Source organism: Daphnia magna, linkage group LG4, assembly GCF_020631705.1.
Source record: "Daphnia magna isolate NIES linkage group LG4, ASM2063170v1.1, whole genome shotgun sequence".
In the NCBI taxonomy this organism is placed as follows: Eukaryota; Metazoa; Arthropoda; class Branchiopoda; order Diplostraca; family Daphniidae; genus Daphnia; species Daphnia magna.
The window spans coordinates 6,611,031-6,630,385 of NC_059185.1; the positions used below are offsets into that span (position 1 = coordinate 6,611,031).

The following is a 19,355-nucleotide window of genomic DNA, read 5'->3' on the forward strand; positions in this document are numbered from 1 at the left end:
AAAAGGGTATATTAGCAAGCATGCATATGAGTAATTGTATTTGCATGCGGCAAGTAAGTGATTGCATTTGCATGCGGCTGTTCCTATCGATATTGGCATCCAATATCGATTATTGAAATAATCATTACAATCAAAAATCAACCTTTTTTCCAGATCTATTTTGGATCCAGTGATCAATTTCTGGTAACGAAATTTAGACTGTTGATTGTGGTTTTTTTCTGTGGGTTGTTGGAGGATTACTTAGGGAGATCCGCATGGCTGCTTCTAAGGTGCTTTCACATGAGCACCTTTTCTATACATTTTTGGAGCTTACGTACCTGACGTTCATTCTCCTTTTTTCGCCATTGAAACGCAAGGATTTAATTATGGAAGCTCCTAAACATAGAATAAAGGGTTTTCGTGGAAGTCTCTTTAGGCAAAATATAGAAACGTGAATGAATCTATTTCTCATGAATCATTTTCCGGCTAATTGCGTCTGGTTAGGACAACGATGTTTTGGTGAAATGTTCCTAGCCCAAATAGCAGCAATTTTGCTTTTTTTTTTTAATTTAAACGAAACAAAAAAAAAAACCAAGTTAATTTAAATTTATCTCAAGAGTGTATATTTCTATCCTTGTTCTAAATTGCTTTTTCTTGATTCTTAGCCTACCAGCATTTTAGTTGTCATTGGCATTTAAAACGGGGAATAAAATTCAAAAACATTGTGCAACACAAACAACACCTTACCCTTACATTTGATTTTTATGAAAAACTTCTGTGAATGATTATTGGGGCGGAAACGTAAACGAATTAGTGGGTGTTGGCATCCGAGATTGAGGGGGGAGAATCATCCACGGCTGTGGAGGGAAAGCCATCCATGGTAGAGGCGGAGGCATTATCCATGTGTTGGATGACTGAGCCAACGACGGCGAAAACGGATGGACCATTAGTAGTGGGGGCGGAGGAACCGCTAATGGTTGAGCGGACCGAATGTTAGTAATAGCGGCCCTTCAATATGGAAAAGTGGAATGATGGTTACATGAATAAAAATTTTGTTGAAAATTTACTTACATGGAGTGAATGAGATGCGACGATTGAGGTGCGATGGTTGGCCCTTCAGTATTTCTATTTCTTATTGGGCAGCTGCTTACTGTATGGCCCTTCACTTTGCACTGAAGAGACAAACATAATAAGTAAAAGGAATGGGAAAAATTTAATTTAATTAATAGTCCAAAAATCCTTACTATTATACACTTTCTATGTCGCATCAAGAAAGCTATGTTTCTTTTCTTTTTTTTCTTCTTCTTTATGGTGACCGCTGTGTTGCCACTTGATCCAGCTAACGGAGGTTGTTGTTCTGGTTGTGGCGTAGTTGACGTTGGTTCCATTGTCCGTCTTAACGATGTTGTACGTGAGGATGGTGCAGTGATGCTTGTTGATGAAGGCTCCGGCGACAGATTCCGAACAACATTTTCCACGTTCAAATCAGGATTGCTGTTAGTTGTCGTCTCTAGTACTTCACTTGATGACGTGACCGTTGAACAAGGTTGTTCCTCGTCGTTTTCATTCTCTGGTGTTCTGGAAACTAAGTGTTAAACATATGTACTGGATTAAAGTAAATTGTGAATAATTACCTGATAGTCTGTAACTTCCGTTTTGCATTGAACTGTCGCACTAAACTGTGGAGTTTTGCTGTTTTAGCGTCCACCCATTGATTGTCCGAATCAGGGTAACCAGCGAATTTTACAAAATACTGGACTTTTTTTCTCCCAGTTTCGGAGAAAACAACACTGAAAAGAAAGCCCCCCCCCCCCAAAAAAAATGCACTTTTTATGTACTGAGATAAGACACGTAACCTAAACAAAACTTACCGCCGATCCAGTAGTTCCTCCACAACGTAATCCGTGTCGTCCACAAATTCTCCGCGGTCACGTCCTAGGAAACCTTCCGCGTTTTCAAGCGACATGTTCAACGTAAAACAGTCCAACTTCTTCTGAAATGTGACGTTGGTCAGTTTCAAGTTTTGGTGCTACAATGGAAAATTCCCTAAGGAATTTCAATTCTCCCGAGCTATTCTCCGCTACCTAGTACTTACCTTCTTCTTCTTTATTATTATATCATCTTTTTCATTACAGTTAGAATTAAACGTTATAAAACAATCGTATTCGTTTCCACACATTTTATAAAAAAATTTATTTAATAAATTTGAATTCAGGTCAATTTTATTAAACAATTGAATTTATTGATTATTAACAATAATTATTATTAACAGCTGTGTTATTATAGTAGTTTTAATATCAAATTTGGCAACAGGCAAGCAATAGCGAAACCTGAAGTGAAGTAGACGTCACCATTGCATCGCCGTCGTCATCATATCAGCTTCACCTTCACCATCACAACAGTCAGTATTCAGCAGTCACCAGTGTTTCCAGAACGTAAGTAATACTTTTCTAACATAATTTTGTTACAGTAATCTTTGACTTTGTTTCTCTTTGACTCATATTTCAAATTTAGCAATGTAACTGGATGGCAAACAGATGCCGGTTATCATATGGGCATTCATTTCATTTTTATACGCCTGATTCGTCTATGCAGGGCAGTATGGTTTTATTTTCTCTCTCTGTTTTCTATGTATTCAAGACTATTTGAAACGTACATGCACAACCATGATTGTTTCAATCAGTCTTATTTCCCTTCTTCTCTTCTGAAATGAAACGAACATGGGTAACCATGTTTGTTTCAGTCAGTTTTATTTCTCACATTCTCTTCTGAAATGAAACGAACATGGGTAACCATGTTTGTTTCAGTCACTTATATCACATATTGTCTTCTGAAATGAAATGAACATGGGTAACCATGTTTGTTTCAGTCAGTTTTATGTGACATATTCCCTTCTGAAATGAAACGAACATGGGTAACCATGTTTGTTTCAGTCAGATTTGTTTCCCTTGTTCACTTGTGAACTAAAACAAATATGGTTTCCCATGTTTGTTTCAGTGAACAAAATGTTTAAAATTTCCTATTATTTGCATAGGAACACTGGGGGGGGGGAATTATTCTCACCTAATCGAACGATGGAAACTTCAGTAGCATGTGCTTCAACGAGAATTGATTGCTACCAACCGCAAAGGATATCGCATTCGATAGAACAAAGTAATGCATTCGATTGGTCAGCCGACGTTTAATCCTTCGCTTTACAATTCATGGCCGGCCCATGACAGTACGAGTAACAGGTAAAAATGTATGACATTTTTACACCTGACGATGTCTCATTTCGATGTTTTAATTTTTGTTGTTGTTGTTGTTCTAAAAGGATGGTGGAGAAGGAAAGATGTTCAGGGTTGTTGATTTGCGTGGTTGGGATAATGAATCTGGCCGCAGCATCCCGATAGAGCGATTGCAAAAAGCAGCGGAAAGACTTGCCTGCAAGTTGCCTCTCATCAGGGCCACACGTTCAGTGTGACTGTCTGTCTTGGATTTAGCATGATGATTATGTCTAGTTATACTGGATATATTGTTTGTGCCTTTAAAACGTTTGCAAAAAAGAATGTTCTTAGATCTGACACCATGTGTTACTGCATTGATTAAAGATCCTTGAATAACTCACTACAAAAAACTGGTTGAAATTTTAAACCTAATCACGGCCTGGATACAAGTGGTTTAGTTACCGTCATATCACCTGTCCCTTTGGGCTTTGCATTATGAGGTTGTTAAAAAATTACGCGATTTCTTTCAGTTTCTAACCTTTTAATGGAGAAAATAACCAAAACGGACGCTTTTGTGTTGAAGACATCCCTCAGTAGAAATGCTCTTGTATTCCGGCATAAAAAAGTGGCGAGTTTGCCTCACGCTCTAAAAGATGAAGTGTTAAAATAAACACCAGACGATAGAGGACAAGATCCTCTAACTGAAAATGTGTGTGGTTCAAAGGTTTCCCATGGAGGTTGGAAAATTAAAATTGGGTAAAATAAGAACCACTACTTAAGGCAAGAAGAGCTTGGAAGTTTCTGTTTATACAATCTATGAACACGGCTACTCGTTGGTATGGTGTTTGAAGATTCGAAAGCATGTTGGCTTGGGATGAGTTTAGACCCATTTTCTGGAGTTTAGAACTGAAATAATGTTTTAAAGAACTACCAGAACTAGAAATCTCACTATGCTACATACTATCACTGTTGGAGGCTTTTTTTTTTTTTATTAGTATGTTTCGACAAAGATAGGTCCGTCTATGTGTCCGAGCGCCACAGCTTGATAGTCTTATCGTTTTCCAGTGCAGCAGATGCGATGACATTTTCAGTAGAATGGCATCCAGTACATAACACGACATCTGGAATGCAGCACAAAACAATTCGTGAGTGCCAACGAGGCACATTCAAAACTGCAATAAATGTACAAAACGGCGGCCACCGGCTAATGAGGAGTCTTACCTCTACGACTTTGAAGTTTTTGAACAATTTCTTTCGTTTGCAAGTTCCAAATCTAAACCGTGTTGTCTCCAGAACCGAACACGAGCCACTATAGAAAGAGTGATACATTAACTTACATCAATTTGTTAAACTATACCCTACTTTTCCTCCAGTACCTGAAAGGTTGGCGAAGATGCAATATTTTCCTTTCTTATGTCCAGTATTGGTTTCCAAGCATTTGCCCTGGATATCATAGGCAAAACAGATCATTAAACTTCTTTTAAAACAGTGTGGGTTGAATGACGACACCTTGGAATAATCCCATAATTACCTATTGTGTCCCGAGTTTTCGTTTTTTGGGAAAAAAATTTTCCTACACTTACATTCTCCAAGCAAAAACACATTGTTTAAGGTATTTTTCGTGTTGAAAGATGAGTTGGTAAATTTTTAATTTGTGTTTGTTCACAAATGGCGACAGCGGCTGTCGTTTTTCCTTTGTTTTATTAGCATTTTATGAAGCCCGGTTCAGCCATTGACGTCTGCCCATCCAAATCTCGAAGGCGGACAACCTGTGGCCTTAATTAAATGCTTCTACCTAATGTATAAGTTGCCCCCAAATATTATGAGCAAATGAAACTTTCTCTGTACGCCCTACTGTAGAGCATGTATGCTTTTCAGCTAGAAGACCAATTAAATGACAGTAATAAACGCTTTTCGATATCCGTATACAATACTGTCACACGAGTTGTATTTGGACAAGAATAAACGAATACAACAAGTGATGACTTAAATTCTAGACAATTATCCCTGAGTGTAAATATTGAAATACTTTAGTATTTTAATATTACCGAAGGTATTACCGGATTTATGCCCGATTAATTTACAATACGGGCACAAAAAAAAGAGGAGGAAAGATAAGGGGGAGGCAAGGGGGAGGGACAAGGGGGAGGGACGAGGAGGGAAAGGAGCTGCACCCAGACCAAAACCGGGTTCTGGAGAAATTCGGCGGAAAAAAGGCGGCAAAATTCATAAGAACCGTTTATAAAATTCGGGGAAACGGGCCTTTTTCCGCTGAAATTTTAGCGCACTGTCGCCATGTTTGACCGTGAATAACTTGTGTACGTCATATCGGATCGCCCTACGAATGGGAAAATGACATATTAAGCCGGGCAGGAGCAGCTGGACCGTGAAATCCGCGTGAAAATCAGACATGCCGAAACCGGCCGAGTCAGCTACCGGAAGGAGCGGTCGCACGGCTCCTCATCGGGTACCGCTGGATAGAGCGCAATCACGCGATGGAAGCTGTCGAAAAATTTTCGCGATCCGACGCACCGTTCAGCCGCTATGAATTTTTGAAAATCAATTCCGAACGCGGCTGCGCTTTTGACGTCGAATTCCTAGAATTGGCAGGTAGAGGCCCATCATCATTTTTCGAGCTTTAAAAATCGTCTGCGGCCGAACGGTGTATCCGATCACGGCGGGACCTTCACCATCGGAACGACCTCGACGAGCCGCATCCAATGATACCGGTTTCGTGATCATTCGTGACCGAAAAAATATTTTGATAGAAAAAATCACATGGGGGTTGGACGCAATGGGATAGACGAGCCAGGCACTTGTGGGAGTCGGGGGAATTGGTGTGAACGAGAAAAATTAATCATAACTCCCGAACGGTACCGTTGCTAGCACTGACATTCATACTGACGGAATCAGCGTGAGCCAACGCATCGAACGGTGTCCAACCCGTCATGATTAAAAAATATAAAAAAATTCAAAGAGGAAAGAAGGTCAGTGGGGGTCAAGCAATTAACAAGGGCCTAACTGCTCCATTTTCCAAGAAAACCAAAGAAAAGTTGACAAACATACACGCCAATCTCGGCAGCGGATCGTCGCACGCACCTGCCATAGCCACCGATGAACGCGGCTCGTTTTCACCATCATTTTGTTTCACAATTCCAGATTTAATTTACACGAAGGTATTGTGCTATGCACGTCTTGTCCCTGAGTGTAAATATTGAAATACTTTAGTATTTTAATATTACCGAAGGTATTACCGGATTTATGCCCGATTAATTTACAATACGGGCACAAAAAAAGAGGAGGAAAGATAAGGGGGAGGCAAGGGGGAGGGACAAGGGGGAGGAGGGGAAAGGAGCTGCACCCAGACCAAAACCGGGTTCCGGAGAAATTCGGCGGAAAAAAGGCGGCAAAATTCATAAGAACCGTTTATAAAATTCGGGGAAACGGGCCTTTTTCCGCTGAAATTTTAGCGCACTGTCGCCATGTTTGACCGTGAATAACTTGTGTACGTCAAATCGGATCGCCCTACGAATGGGAAAATGACATATTAAGCCGGGCAGGAGCAGCTGGACCGTGAAATCCGCGTGAAAATCAGACATGCCGAAACCGGCCGAGTCAGCTACCGGAAGGAGCGGTCGCACGGCTCCTCATCGGGTACCGCTGGATAGAGCGCAATCACGCGATGGAAGCTGTCGAAAAATTTTCGCGATCCGACGCACCGTTCAGCCGTAATGAATTTTTGAAAATCAATTCCGAACGCGGCTCGCGTTTGACGTCGAATTCCTAGAATTGGCAGGTAGAGGCCCATCATCATTTTTCGAGCTTTAAAAATCGTTTGCGGCCGAACGGTGTATCATATCACGGCGGGACCTTCACCATCGGAACGAGCTCGACGAGCCGCATCCAATGATACCGGTTTCGTGATCATTCGTGACCGAAAAAATATTTGGATAGAAAAAATTCCCATGGGGGTTGGACGCAATGGGACAGACGAGCCAGGCACTTGTGGGAGTCGGGGAATTGGTGTGAACGGGCAAAATAAATCATAACTCCCGAACGGTACCGTTGCTAGCGCTGACATTCATACTGCCAGAATCAGCGTGAGCCAACGCATCGATTGGTGCCCAACCCGTCATGATTAAAAAATATAAAAAATACAAGAAGGAAAGAAGGTCAGCTTGGGGTCAAGTAATTAACCAGCGCCTCACTGCTCCATTTTCCAAGAAAACGAAAGAAAAATTTACAAACATACACGCCAATCTCAGCAGCGGATCGTCGAACGCACCTGCAATAGCCACTGATGAACGCGGCTCGTTTTCACCATCATTTTGTTTCACAATTCCAGATTTAATTTACACGAAGGTATTGTGCTATGCACGTCTTGTCCCTGAGTGTAAATATTGAAATACTTTAGTATTTTAATATTACCGAAGGTATTACCGGATTTATGCCCGATTAATTTACAATACGGGCACAAAAAAAAAGAGGAGGAAAGATAAGGGGGAGGCAAGGGGGAGGGACAAGGGGGAGGGACGAGGAGGGAAAGGAGCTGCAGCCAGACCAAAACCGGGTTCCGGAGAAATTCGGCGGAAAAAAGGCGGCAAAATTCATAAGAACCGTTTACAAAATTCCGGGAAACGGGCTTTTTTCCGCTGAAATTTTAGCGCACTGTCGCCATGTTTGACCGTGAATAACTTTTGTACGTGAACTCGGATCGCCCTACGAATGGGAAAATGACAAATTAAGCCGGGCAGGAGCAGCTGGACCGTGAAATCCGCGTGAAAATCGGACATGCCGAAACCGGCCGAGTCAGCTACCGGAAGGAGCGGTCGCACGGCTCCTCATCGGGTACCGCTGGATAGAGCGCAATCACGCGATCTCAGCTGTCGAAAAATTTTCGCGATCCGACGCACCGTTCAGCCGCTATGAATTTTTGAAAATTAATTCCGAACGCGGCTGCGCTTTTGACGTCGAATTCCTAGAATTGGCGGTAGAGGCCCATCATCATTTTTCGAGCTTTAAAAATCGTTTGCGGCCGAACGGTGTATCCGATCACGGCGGGACCTTCACCATCGGAACGAGCTCGACGAGCCGCATCCAATGATACCGGTTTCGTGATCATTCGTGACCGAAAAAATATTTGGATAGAAAAAATCCCATGGGGGTTGGACGCAATGGGATAGACGAGCCAGGCACTTGTGGGAGTCGGGGAATTGGTGTGAACGGGCAAAAAAATCATAACTCCCGAACGGTACCGTTGCTAGCGCTGACATTCATACTGCCGGAATCAGCGTGAGCCAACGCATCGAACGGTGCCCAACCCGTCATGATTAAAAAACATCTAAAAATACAAGAAGGGAAGAAGGTCAGCGAGGGTCAAGCAATGAACCAGGGCCTAACTGCTCCATTTTCCAAGAAAACCAAACAAAAGTTTACAAACATGCACGCCAATCTCGGCAGCGGATCGTCGCACGCACCTTCAACAGCCACCAATGAACGCGGCTCGTTTTCACCATCATTTTGTTTCACAATTCCAGATTTAATTTACACGAAGGTATTGTGCTATGCACGTCTTGTCCCTGAGTGTAAATATTGAAATACTTTAGTATTTTAATATTACCGAAGGTATTACCGGATTTATGCCCGATTAATTTACAATACGGGCACAAAAAAAGAGGAGGAAAGATAAGGGGGAGGCAGGGGAGGGGAGGGGGAGGGACGAGGAGGGAAAGGAGCTGCACCCAGACCAAAACCGGGTTCCGGGAGAAATTCGGCGGAAAAAAGGCGGCAAAATTCCTAAGAACCGTTTATAAAATTCGGGGAAACGGGCCTTTTTCCGCTGAAATTTTAGCGCACTGTCGCCATGTTTGACCGTGAATAACTTTTGTACGTCAAATCGGATCGCCCTACGAATGGGAAAATGACATATTAAGCCGGGCAGGAGCAGCTGGACCGTGAAATCCGCGTGAAAATCAGACATGCCGAAACCGGCCGAGTCAGCTACCGGAAGGACCGGTGCTCCTCATCGGGTACCGCTGGATAGAGCGCAATCACGCGATCGCAGCTGTCGAAAAATTTTAGCTATCCGACACACCGTTCAGCTGCTATGAATTTTTGAAAATTAATTCCGAACGCGGCTGCGCTTTTGACGTCGAATTCCTAGAATTGGCAGGGAGAGGCCCATCATCATTTTTCTAGCTTTAACAATCGTTTGCGGCCGAACGGTGTATCCGATCACGGCGGGACCTTCACCATCGGAACGAGCTCGACGAGCCGCATCCAATGATACCGGTTTCGTGATCATTCGTGACCGAAAAAATATTTGGATAGAAAAAAATGGGGTTGGACGCAATGGGATAGACGAGCCAGGCACTTGTGGGAGTCGGGGAATTGGTGTGAACGGGCAAAATAAATCATAACTCCCGAACGGTACCGTTGCTAGCGCTGACATTCATACTGCCGGAATCAGCGTGAGCCAACGCATCGAACGGTGCCCAACCCGTCATGATTAAAAAACATAAAAAATACAAGAAGGGAAGAAGGTCAGCGGGGGGTCAAGCAATGAACCAGGGCCTAACTGCTCCATTTTCCAAGAAAACCAAACAAAAGTTTACAAACATGCACGCCAATCTCGGCAGCGGATCGTCGCACGCACCTTCAACAGCCACCAATGAACGCGGCTCGTTTTCACCATCATTTTGTTTCACAATTCCAGATTTAATTTACACGAAGGTATTGTGCTATGCACGTCTTGTTCACTTTTAACTAATAACCATAAGGGATGACCATACCAAACTCGGAGAGCGTCTGAAGACTCCAGGGAAACCAGGGAACTCCGTATTCGGATTCGTAGGGCGATCCGAGTTGACGTACAAAAGTTATTCACGGTCAAACATGGCGACAGTGCGCTAAAATTTCAGCGGAAAAAGGCCCGTTTCCCGGAATTTTATAAACGGTTCTTAGGAATTTTGCCGCCTTTTTTCCGCCGAATTTCTCCGGAACCCGGTTTTGGTCTGGCTGCAGCTCCTTTCCCTCCTCGTTCCTCCCCCTTGTCCCTCCCTCTTGCCTCCCTCTTATCTTTCCTCCTCTTTTTTTTCCTCATGTATGCTTATTTTTCGGCATAAATCCGGTAATACCTTCGGTAATATTAAAATACTAAAGTATTTCAATATTTACACTCAGGGACAAGACGTGCATAGCACAATACCTTCGTGTAAATTAAATCTGGAATTGTGAAACAAAATGATGGTGAAAACGAGCCGCGTTCATTGGTGGCTGTTGAAGGTGCGTGCGACGATCCGCTGCCGAGATTGGCGTGCATGTTTGTAAACTTTTCTTTGGTTTTCTTGGAAAATGGAGCAGTTAGGCCCTGATTCATTGCTTGACCCCCCGCTGACCTTCTTCCCTTCTTGTATTTTTTATGTTTTTTAATCATGACGGGTTGGGCACCGTTCGATGCGTTGGCTCACGCTGATTCCGGCAGTATGAATGTCAGCGCTAGCAACGGTACCGTTCGGGAGTTATGATTTATTTTGCCCGTTCACACCAATTCCCCGACTCCCACAAGTGCCTGGCTCGTCTGTCCCATTGCGTCCAACCCCCGTGGGATTTTTTCTATCCAAATATTTTTTCGGTCACGAATGATCACGAGACCGGTATCATGGGATGCGGCTCGTCGAGCTCGTTCCGATGGTGCAGGTCCCGCCGTGATCGGATACACCGTTCTGCCGCAGACGATTTTTAAAGCTCGAAAAATGATGATGGGCCTCTACCTGCCAATTCTAGGAATTCGACGTCAAAAGCGCAGCCGCGTTCGGAATTAATTTTCAAAAATTCATAGCAGCTGAACGGTGCGTCGGATCGCGAAAATTTTTCGACAGCTGAGATCGCGTGATTGCGCTCTATCCAGCGATACCCGATGAGGAGCCGTGCGACCGCTCCTTCCGGTAGCTGACTCGGCCGGTTTCGGCATGTCCGATTTTCACGCGGATTTCACGGTCCAGCTGCTCCTGCCCGGCTTAATTTGTCATTTTCCCATTCGTAGGGCGATCCGAGTTGACGTACAAAAGTTATTCACGGTCAAACATGGCGACAGTGCGCTAAAATTTCAGCGGAAAAAGGCCCGTTTCCCGGAATTTTATAAACGGTTCTTAGGAATTTTGCCGCCTTTTTTCCGCCGAATTTCTCCGGAACCCGGTTTTGGTCTGGCTGCAGCTCCTTTCCCTCCTCGTTCCTCCCCCTTGTCCCTCCCTCTTGCCTCCCCCTTATCTTTCCTCCTCTTTTTTTTCCTCATGTATGTTTATTTTTCGGCATAAATCCGGTAATACCTTCGGTAATATTAAAATACTAAAGTATTTCAATATTTACACTCAGGGACAAGACGTGCATAGCACTATACCTTCGTGTAAATTAAATGTAGAATTGTGAAACAAAATGATGGTGAAAACGAGCCGCGTTCATCAGTGGCTATTGCAGGTGCGTTCGACGATCCGCTGCTGAGATTGGCGTGTATGTTTGTAAATTTTTCTTTCGTTTCCTTGGAAAATGGAGCAGTGAGGCGCTGGTTAATTACTTGACCCCAAGCTGACCTTCTTTCCTTCTTGTATTTTTTATATTTTTTAATCATGACGGGTTGGGCACCATTCGATGCGTTGGCTAACGCTGATTCTGGCAGTATGAATGTCAGCGCTAGCAACGGTACCGTTCGGGAGTTATGATTTATTTTGCCCGTTCACACCAATTCCCCGACTCCCACAAGTGCCTGGCTCGTCTGTCCCATTGCGTCCAACCCCCATGGGATTTTTTCTATCCAAATATTTTTTCGGTCACGAATGATCACGAGACCGGTATCATGGGATGCGGCTCGTCGAGCTCGTTCTGATGGTGCAGGTCCCGCCGTGATCGGATACACCGTTCTGCCGCAGACGATTTTTAAAGCTCGAAAAATGATGATGGGCCTCTACCTGCCAATTCTAGGAATTCGACGTCAAAAGCGCAGCCGCGTTCGGAATTAATTTTCAAAAATTCATAGCGGCTGAACGGTGCGTCGGATCGCGAAAATTTTTCGACAGCTGAGATCGCGTGATTGCGCTCTATCCAGCGATACCCGATGAGGAGCCGTGCGACCGCTCCTTCCGGTAGCTGACTCGGCCGGTTTCGGCATGTCCGATTTTCACGCGGATTTCACGGTCCAGCTGCTCCTGCCCGGCTTAATTTGTCATTTTCCCATTCGTAGGGCGATCCGAGTTGACGTACAAAAGTTATTCACGGTCAAACATGGCGACAGTGCGCTAAAATTTCAGCGGAAAAAGGCCCGTTTCCCGGAATTTTATAAACGGTTCTTAGGAATTTTGCCGCCTTTTTTCCGCCGAATTTCTCCGGAACCCGGTTTTGGTCTGGCTGCAGCTCCTTTCCCTCCTCGTTCCTCCCCCTTGTCCCTCCCCCTTGCCTCCCCCTTATCTTTCCTCCTCTTTTTTTTCCTCATGTATGCTTATTTTTCGGCATAAATCCGGTAATACCTTCGGTAATATTAAAATACTAAAGTATTTCAATATTTACACTCAGGGACAAGACGTGCACAGCACTATACCTTCGTGTAAACAAGACGTGCATAGCACAATACCTTCGTGTAAATTAAATCTGGAATTGTGAAACAAAATGATGGTGAAAACGACCCGCGTTCATTGGTGGCTATGGCAGGTGCGTGCGACGATCCGCTGCCGAGATTGGCGTGTATGTTTGTCAACTTTTCTTTGGTTTTCTTGGAAAATGGAGCAGTTAGGCCCTTGTTAATTGCTTGACCCCCCACTGACCTTCTTTCCTCTTTGAATTTTTTTATATTTTTTAATCATGACGGGTTGGGCACCATTCGATGCGTTGGCTCACGCTGATTCTGGCAGTATGAATGTCAGCGCTAGCAACGGTACCATTCGGGAGTTATGATTTATTTTGCCCGTTCACACCAATTCCCCGACTCCCACAAGTGCCTGGCTCGTCTATCCCATTGCGTCCAACCCCCGTGGGATTTTTTCTATCCAAATATTTTTTCGGTCACGAATGATCACGAAACCGGTATCATTGGATGCGGCTCGTCGAGCTCGTTCCGATGGTGAAGGTCCCGCCGTGATCGGATACACCGTTCGGCCGCAAACGATTTTTAAAGCTCGAAAAATGATGATGGGCCTCTACCTGCCAATTCTAGGAATTCGACGTCAAAAGCGCAGCCGCGTTCGGAATTAATTTTCAAAATTCATTACGGCTGAACGGTGCGTCGGATCGCGAAAATTTTTCGACAGCTTCCATCGCGTGATTGCGCTCTATCCAGCGGTACCCGATGAGGAGCCGTGCGACCGCTCCTTCCGGTAGCTGACTCGGCCGGTTTCGGCATGTCCGATTTTCACGCCGATTTCACGGTCCAGCTGCTCCTGCCCGGCTTAATATGTCATTTTCCCATTCGTAGGGCGATCCGAGTTGACGTACACAAGTTATTCACGGTCAAACATGGCGACAGTGCGCTAAAATTTCAGCGGAAAAAGGCCCGTTTCCCCGAATTTTATAAACGGTTCTTATGAATTTTGCCGCCTTTTTTCCGCCGAATTTCTCCGGAACCCGGTTTTGGTCTGGGTGCAGCTCCTTTCCCTCCTCGTCCCTCCCCCTTGTCCCTCCCCCTTGCCTCCCCTTATCTTTCCTCCTCTTTTTTTTGTGCCCGTATTGTAAATTAATCGGGCATAAATCCGGTAATACCTTCGGTAATATTAAAATACTAAAGTATTTCAATATTTACACTCAGGGATTAAATCTAGAATTGTGAAACAAAATGATGGTGAAAACGAGCCGCGTTCATCGGTGGCTATTGCAGGTGCGTGCGACGATCCGCTGCTGAGATTGGCGTGTATGTTTGTAAACTTTTCTTTCGTTTTTTTGGAAAATGGAGCAGTGAGGCGCTGGTTAATTACTTGACCCCCAGCTGACCTTCTTTCCTTCTCGTATTTTTTTATGTTTTTTATCATGACGGGTTGGGCACCATTCGATGCGTTGGCTCACGCTGATTCCGGCAGTATGAATGTCAGCGCTAGCAACGGTACCGTTCTGGAGTTATGATTTTTTTTGCCCGTTCACACCAATTCCCCGACTCCCACAAGTGCCTGGCTCGTCTATCCCATTGCGTCCAACCCCCATGGGATTTTTTCTATCCAAATACTTTTTCGGTCACGAATGATCACGAAACCGGTATCATTGGATGCGGCTCGTCGAGCTCGTTCCGATGGTGAAGGTCCCGCCGTGATCGGATACACCGTTCGGCCGCAAACGATTTTTTAAGCTCGAAAAATGATGATGGGCCCCTACCTGCCAATTCTAGGAATTCGACGTCAAAAGCACAGCCGCGTTCGGAATTAATTTTCAAAAATTCATAGCAGCTGAACGGTGCGTCGGATCGCGAAAATTTTTCGACAGCTGCGATCGCGTGATTGCGCTCTATCCAGCGGTACCCGATGAGGAGCCGTGCGACCGCTCCTTCCGGTAGCTGACTCGGCCGGTTTCGGCATGTCCGATTTTCACGCGGATTTCACGGTCTAACTGCTCCTGCCCGGCTTAATATGTCATTTTCCCATTCGTAGGGCGATCCGATTTCACGTACAAAAGTTATTCACGGTAAAACATGGCGACAGTGCGCTAAAATTTCAGCGGAAAAAGGCTCGTTTCCCGGAATTTTGTAAACGGTTCTTATGAATTTTGCCGCCTTTTTTCCGCCGAATTTCTCCGGAACCCGGTTTTGGTCTGGCTGCAGCTCCTTTCCCTCCTCGTCCCTCCCCCTTGTCCCTCCCCCTTTCCTCCCCCTTATCTTTTCTCCTCTTTTTTTTCCTCATGTATGCTTATTTTTCGGCATAAATCCTGTAATACCTTCGGTAATATTAAAATACTAAAGTATTCTAATATTTACACTCAGGGACAAGACGTGCATAGCACAATACCTTCGTGTAAATTAAATCTGGAATTGTGAAACAAAATGATGGTGAAAACGAGCCGCGTTCATCGGTGGCTATGGCAGGTGCGTGCGACGATCCGCTGCCGAGATTGGCGTGTATGTTTGTCAACTTTTCTTTGGTTTTCTTGGAAAATGGAGCAGTTAGGCCCTTGTTAATTGCTTGACCCCCCACTGACCTTCTTTCCTCTTTGAATTTTTTTATATTTTTTAATCATGACGGGTTGGACACCGTTCGATGCGTTGGCTCACGCTGATTCCGTCAGTATGAATGTCAGTGCTAGCAACGGTACCGTTCGGGAGTTATGATTTATTTTGCTCGTTCACACCAATTCCCCGACTCCCACAAGTGCCTGGCTCGTCTATCCCATTGCGTCCAACCCCCATGTGATTTTTTCTATCAAAATAAAATATTTTTCGGTCACGAATGATCACGAAACCGGTATCATTGGATGCGGCTCGTCGAGGTCGTTCCGATGGTGAAGGTCCCGCCGTGATCGGATACACCGTTCGGCCGCAGACGATTTTTAAAGCTCGAAAAATGATGATGGGCCTCTACCTGCCAATTCTAGGAATTCGACGTCAAAAGCGCAGCCGCGTTCGGAATTGATTTTCAAAAATTCATAGCGGCTGAACGGTGCGTCGGATCGCGAAAATTTTTCGACAGCTTCCATCGCGTGATTGCGCTCTATCCAGCGGTACCCGATGAGGAGCCGTGCGACCGCTCCTTCCGGTAGCTGACTCGGCCGGTTTCGGCATGTCTGATTTTCACGCGGATTTCACGGTCCAGCTGCTCCTGCCCGGCTTAATATGTCATTTTCCCATTCGTAGGGCGATCCGATTTGACGTACACAAGTTATTCACGGTCAAACATGGCGACAGTGCGCTAAAATTTCAGCGGAAAAAGGCCCGTTTCCCCGAATTTTATAAACGGTTCTTATGAATTTTGCCGCCTTTTTCCCGCCGAATTTCTCCAGAACCCGGTTTTGGTCTGGGTGCAGCTCCTTTCCCTCCTCGTCCCTCCCCCTTGTCCCTCCCCCTTGCCTCCCCCTTATCTTTCCTCCTCTTTTTTGTGCCCGTATTGTAAATTAATCGGGCATAAATCCGGTAATACCTTCGGTAATATTAAAATACTAAAGTATTTCAATATTTACACTCAGGGACAAGACGTGCATAGCACAATACCTTCGTGTAAATTAAATCTGGAATTGTGAAACAAAATGATGGTGAAAACGAGCCGCGTTCATTGGTGGCTGTTGAAGGTGCGTGCGACGATCCGCTGCCGAGATTGGCGTGCATGTTTGTAAACTTTTGTTTGGTTTTCTTGGAAAATGGAGCAGTTAGGCCCTGGTTCATTGCTTGACCCCCCGCTGACCTTCTTCCCTTCTTGTATTTTTTATGTTTTTTAATCATGACGGGTTGGGCACCGTTCGATGCGTTGGCTCACGCTGATTCCGGCAGTATGAATTTTAGCGCTAGCAACGGTACCGTTCGGGAGTTATGATTTATTTTGCTCGTTCACACCAATTCCCCGACTCCCACAAGTGCCTGGCTCGTCTATCCCCTTGCGTCCAACCCCCATGGGATTTTTTGTATAAAAATATTTTTTCGGTCACGAATGATCACGAAACCGGTATCATTGGATGCGGCTCGTCGAGCTCGTTCCGATGGTGAAGGTCCCGCCGTGATGGGATACACCGTTCGGCCGCAAACTATTTTTAAAGCTCTAAAAATGATGATGGGCCTCTACCTGCCAATTCTAGGAATTCGACGTCAAAAGCGCAGCCGCGTTCGGAATTAATTTTCAAAAATTCATAGCGGCTGAACGGTGCGTCGGATCGCGAAAATTTTTCGACAGCTTCCATCGCGTGATTGCGCTCTATCCAGCGGTACCCGATGAGGAGCCGTGCGATCGCTCCTTCTGGTAGCTGACTCGGCCGGTTTCGGCATGTCCGATTTTCACGCGGATTTCACGGTCCAGCTGCTCCTGCCCGGCTTTATATGTCATTTTCCCATTCGTAGGGCGATCCGAGTTGACGTACACAAGTTATTCACGGTCAAACATGGCGACAGTGCGCTAAAATTTCAGCGGAAAAAGGCCCGTTTCCAGGAATTTTGTAAACGGTTCTTATGAATTTTGCCGCCTTTTTTCCGCCGAATTTCTCCAGAACCCGGTTTTGGTCTGGCTGCAGCTCCTTTCCCTCCTCGTCCCTCCCCCTTGTCCCTCCCCCTTGCCTCCCCCTTATCTTTCCTCCTCTTTTTTGTGCCCGTATTGTAAATTAATCGGGCATAAATCCGGTAATACCTTCGGTAATATTAAAATACTAAAGTATTTCAATATTTACACTCAGGGACAAGACGTGCATAGCACAATACCTTCGTGTAAATTAAATCTGGAATTGTGAAACAAAATGATGGTGAAAACGAGCCGCGTTCATTGGTGGCTGTTGAAGGTGCGTGCGACGATCCGCTGCCGAGATTGGCGTGCATGTTTGTAAACTTTTGTTTGGTTTTCTTGGAAAATGGAGCAGTTAGGCCCTGGTTCATTGCTTGACCCCCCGCTGACCTTCTTCCCTTCTTGTATTTTTTATGTTTTTTAATCATGACGGGTTGGGCACCGTTCGATGCGTTGGCTCACGCTGATTCCGGCAGTATGAATTTTAGCGCTAGCAACGGTACCGTTCGGGAGTTATGATTTTTTTTGCCCGTTCACACCAATTCCCCGACTCCCACAAGTGCCTGGCTCGACTATCCCATTGCGTCCAACCCCCATGGGATTTTTTCTATCCAAATATTTTTTCGGTCACGAATGATCACGAAACCGGTATCATTGGATGCGGCTCGTCGAGCTCGTTCCGATGGTGAAGGTCCCGGCGTGATCGGATACACCGTTCGGCCGCAAACGATTTTTAAAGCTCGAAAAATGATGATGGGCCTCTACCTGCCAATTCTAGGAATTCGACGTCAAAAGCGCAGCCGCGTTCGGAATTAATTTTCAAAAATTCATAGCGGCTGAACGGTGCGTCGGATCGCGAAAATTTTTCGACAGCTGAGATCGCGTGATTGCGCTCTTTCCAGCGGTACCCGATGAGGAGCCGTGCGACCGCTCCTTCCGGTAGCTGACTTGGCCGGTTTCGGCATGTCCGATTTTCACGCGGATTTCACGGTCCAGCTGCTCCTGCCCGGCTTAATTTCTCATTTTCCCATTCGTAGGGCGATCCGAGTTCACGTACAAAAGTTATTCACGGTCAAACATGGCGACAGTGCGCTAAAATTTCAGCGGAAAAAAGCCCGTTTCCAGGAATTTTGTAAACGGTTCTTATGAATTTTGCCGCCTTTTTTCCGCCGAATTTCTCCAGAACCCGGTTTTGGTCTGGGTGCAGCTCCTTTCCCTCCTCGTTCCTCCCCCTTGTCCCTCCCCCTTGCCTCCCCCTTATCTTTCCTCCTCTTTTTTTTGTGCCCGTATTGTAAATTAATCGGGCATAAATCCGGTAATACCTTCGGTAATATTAAAATACTAAAGTATTTCAATATTTACACTCAGGGACAAGACGTGCATAGCACAATACCTTCGTGTAAATTAAATCTGGAATTGTGAAACAAAATGATGGTGAAAACGAGCCGCGTTCATCGGTGGCTATGGCAGGTGCGTGCGACGATCCGCTGCCGAGATTGGCGTGTATGTTTATTTTTATTTTATTTTTTTTGGAAAATGGAGCAGTGAGGCGCTGGTTAATTACTTGACCCCAAGCTGACCTTCTTTCCTTCTTGTATTTTTTTATGTTTTTTAATCATGACGGGTTGAGCACCGTTCGATGCGTTGGCTCACGCTGATTCCGGCAGTATGAATTTCAGCGCTAGCAACGGTACCGTTCGGGAGTTATGATTTTTTTGTCCGTTCAGACGAATTCCCCGACTCCCAAAAGTGCCTGGCTCGTCTATCCCCTTGCGTCCAACCCCCATGGGATTTTTTCTATCAAAATATTTTTTCGGTCACGAATGATCACGAAACCGGTATCATTGGATGCGGCTCGTCGAGCTCGTTCCGATGGTGAAGGTCCCACTGTGATCGGATACACCGTTCGGCCGCAAACTATTTTTAAAGCTCGAAAAATGATGATGGGCCTCTACCTGCCAATTCTAGGAATTCGACGTCAAAAGCGCAGCCGCGTTCGGAATTAATTTTC

The 19,355-nt window shown here is 45.2% G+C and overlaps 1 long non-coding RNA gene across 2 annotated transcripts; it reads left to right on the top strand.

The window, feature by feature from the left end:
- The first annotated feature begins 2,309 nt into the window (after positions 1-2,309).
- LOC123471285 lies at positions 2,310-3,585 on the top strand. Of its 2 annotated transcripts, none has more exons than XR_006645683.1 (3): positions 2,310-2,414; positions 2,494-3,220; positions 3,293-3,585. It is a non-coding gene; the product is annotated as an uncharacterized LOC123471285 (long non-coding RNA). The 2 variants fall into 2 exon arrangements; XR_006645682.1 differs by having other exon boundaries at positions 2,494-3,212.
- Positions 3,586-19,355: the final 15,770 nt, after the last annotated feature.